Genomic DNA, 3,693 nt, shown 5'->3' with positions numbered 1-3,693 from the left:
CATATCGAGATCTAAAGTACTGTATGCGGATCTTGAAGGCTTTGCTATTTCTGTTTCAAGATCTAAAGTTTTGTTTCTACGATTACCGCATTTTTTTCTCTATTTTTGTGTTTCTTCATAGTTCAGAAAATAGTTTTCTTCTTTTCGGTTCTTGAAGCTTTTCCATGGTGATGATTAGATCTTCGTCTCCGTCTCCCTTCGTTACTCTGAATTTCCATCCAACTTCTCCTCTAAAATTGAATGCTGGAAATTACATCTTATGGCTCACTCAATTTGTTCCTCTCTTGAAAGGTCATAATCTTTTTGGATTTGTTGATGGATCTATCTGTCGCCTTGTCACTACAACTTCTCCTAAATCTGCATCTTCACTCTCTGAGAGTTCAGTTGCTACATCTGCTAGTTCGATTTCTCCATTTACTGTCGATCTTTGGAATCGCCAAGATCTACTCATTTTGAGTTGGATTATTTTGTCTTTGAGCGAAACTTCTCTTCCACATGTTGCTTATGCTCAGACCTCTTAGCAGACTTGGGAAACCTTGGCTGAAGTTTATGCTCCGACTACTAGATCCAGAGCTCTTGACCTTAAAGATAGATTGTTCCGCCGCTACTTCCAATAATTGATCTTTGCCATTGGTTACTGTCATTCTCATGGTGTTTTCCACAGAGATCTCAAACCCGAAAATCTCCTCCTTGATGAAAACGGCGATCTCATGGTCTCTGATTTCGGTCTCAGCGCCATCGCCGATCAGATCCGCGACGACGGCCTTCTACACACCCTGTGCAGAACGCCGACCTATGTGGCTTTGGAGATTCTCGCCAAGAAAGGTTACGATGGTTCCAAGGTGGATATCTAGTCTTGTGGTATCATTCTCTATGTGTTGAATGCTGGTTATCTCCCCTTCAATGATCCAAATCTCATGAAAATGTACAAGAAGATCTACAGAGGACAACAACTTTACATGGGTTCGGTTTTATTTAGGGTAAATACAGGAGCGTTTCTCATTGTCATCATCCACCTTCGAAGCTCCGGCATTCCGGTGACGGGGTTATATCACCACAGTGCCATGGTTTTGGGTAATCGGTGAATGAAGGACTTGGTTTGTAAATGAAGAAAATTAAATCCTTAAAATGTAAAAGAAAAAATTAATATTTACACATAAATCTTCCTTGTTTGAATCTCAACCATTCATTTAAATTTTGCTGATGTGGCAAAATCACAGCCGTGCCTGCTGCTGCCGCAAATAAAAATCCAGTGGAGAGGACCTGCATTGGCTATTAGGGTAGGCACCATGAATGCTGGCGAAGTAGTGAGCCACTGGTATCCACCATATTGTGGGTTGCATGATCCATAACTAGACTGAACAAAATAAGCTCCATTAAAATATAAGTCACCTGAAGATCTCCATTTCCAACTCACCCACCCTCCCTTACAGTCTCTCTTAGTCACCTGCAATGCAATTCGGTCAATAATCCCATTAGCTAATGGTGTTCTTTACCTCATCAAGTAGAGAAGAGCTTCAAGCCTGTCTGACTGAATTAATTTGGATATGAGGTTCATCTGGAGCAGCTTACGTGCACCTTGACTACATCGATCCTCAGGAGAGCTTTATATAATTAATATAGGCGGGGCTTCCCCCTGGTCCCAAGAGGATTCGAACTTTGACCTCCTATGTGGAAGCGTTGTTATTTGTAAACTTCATTAATTAATTACCTGTTCGAAATCATGATTGTTAGGAGCTATATAGTAATTTGCTTGGCTAAAGATCGTTGGATTGGCACTTTCACCAACAGCATACATTAGCCACTCATCATATCTGTTGTTCACTACATGGCATACCCAAACCTAGCTAACCCTGTAATGCAAATAAAATGTTTAGATCCTACTGCTCAGTGAGAAATTCACAAACATTAATCTTGTGGATAATTAAGTGATTAACCACTTCTCACCTTGGCATCCTCTACACACAACCTGGGCCAAAATGGTTGAATGCTATTGTAACTTTCATGATCTTGTCTGCTTTAAAACCATCATTGTGTCCCAACAGCATCACCTGAAAATTAACCAAAATGATTTAGCAAAAACATCAAAAAGCATCAGAGGTGATGAACACACGAAAGAAATGGATTAGTGATCAGATTTAAACGTATATATACTTTGTCATGTTGGGTGAAATAGTTGTTGGAGACTGTGATGGCTGTTGAAGCATGGATGATGTCGATGAGGCCATCGTCGCAGTGAGCAAGATAACAGTGATCAATCCATATGTTCGAAGATGCAAACACGGCAATGGCATCACCATCAGACCCTCTTTGATGGCAGACATGTGTCGGACTGCTACGAACCATTCCAGATTTCCCAAGTGTACAAATCATGTATACTAATTCCATGTATTATGACATGGCTCACACCTTGAACAGTAATGCAAGGTCCATAAGCTGCCTCTACATTAGTTCCTCTCCCATCTATAGTTTTGTAACTGTTCATGATCAGCTCATTCTGAAGCTTAATGACCATATCTTTGGCAAATATAATCCACAGAGGCTCTGTTTGGATAACACCATACCGAAGTGTGCCGGGCCTCGGATTCACCGGATCGTCGGCCGGAGTTGTAACTACATATATTTTTCCATATTTACCTCCAATTGCTCCTTCACCAAAGCCTATGGCACAGTTGGCCAAGGCACGGCGATTAGATGCCCACTTAGGATCCCAGCGCCAGCAAGCATCAATTTTCTTCATTACATACTTCTTTGCTGGAGCATAGCTGTTGTAGCCATGGCTTCCCCAGGCTTGTATGGTTAAGATCAGATATGCTGCAACTAGACATGAGAAGAGGAGAGAATGGGTTGCAGAAGCCATCTTTTTGTTTGGTTATTGGTTTGAGATGGAGATGTACGTTGATGGACATAGCTAGAGCTTAAATAAGATCAATAAAGAAGTGGGAGCCTATGAGCTTCAGGAGTCCTTTGTTAAAGGTGGCGACGTCGACATGGTTGCACGAACTAGAGACATTGCATTGGGGCCGAGCGGTGGTGAATTGACATTAATTATATTATAAGCTATTTATATTTATTTGATAACACCAATTTTTTCAAGGCCTTTAAGCTGACTTTCTTTTGACACCTGCTCTATTTTTTCTGGTTAATGATTAGTATATACTACATAGTCAAACAACATTAATAATAGTCAAACAACAATAATAATACATTAAACAAGAAAATAATAATATATAAGACCCAAATAAATAATACTATTTGTCAAACATAGGGGTAGCTAGGCTTTATTATTGGACGTTTATAGTTGTTACATCCCCTAGCCGGTACCTTATCTAGAATATTCGGAGGTGTGATCCACAGTCTCGAAGATCAAGTCTCAACAATCATTATCCCACATAGCATATTAGTATAATCAAGAGCAAAAATAAATCATTATATAAATATAATTAAAAGTAACAATCAAATAATAGATCTTAGAAAAACTACAAATCAATATCAAAGTGTAGAAAAATTATACAAATATCATCAGAGTATAGAGTATAGTGGAAATAAACTCTAAAATCAATGTAGAAGGATAGATCAAATCTAATGTATTACAGCCGAAAGAATATAAATAACTCTATCAACTAATCTAGGTCTTCCATTAGTTCTTCTTCTTCTTCTTCAACCCTAGCCTTTTTCTCCTTGGGCTTGTGT

General features: G+C 39.3%; 1 pseudogene; it reads right to left on the bottom strand.

The window, feature by feature from the left end:
• Positions 1-1,186: 1,186 nt before the first annotated feature.
• Positions 1,187-2,860, bottom strand: LOC149004152 (putative pectate lyase 2; annotated as a pseudogene).
• Positions 2,861-3,693: the final 833 nt, after the last annotated feature.

The sequence above is a fragment of the Hakea prostrata genome, chromosome 9 (genome assembly GCF_041222555.1).
Source record: "Hakea prostrata isolate BN-2017 chromosome 9, UWA_Hpros_2, whole genome shotgun sequence".
Classification (NCBI taxonomy): Eukaryota; Viridiplantae; Streptophyta; class Magnoliopsida; order Proteales; family Proteaceae; genus Hakea; species Hakea prostrata.
Note: the sequence above shows the minus strand (reverse complement) of the source record. Positions and strands in the feature narration are given on the sequence as shown.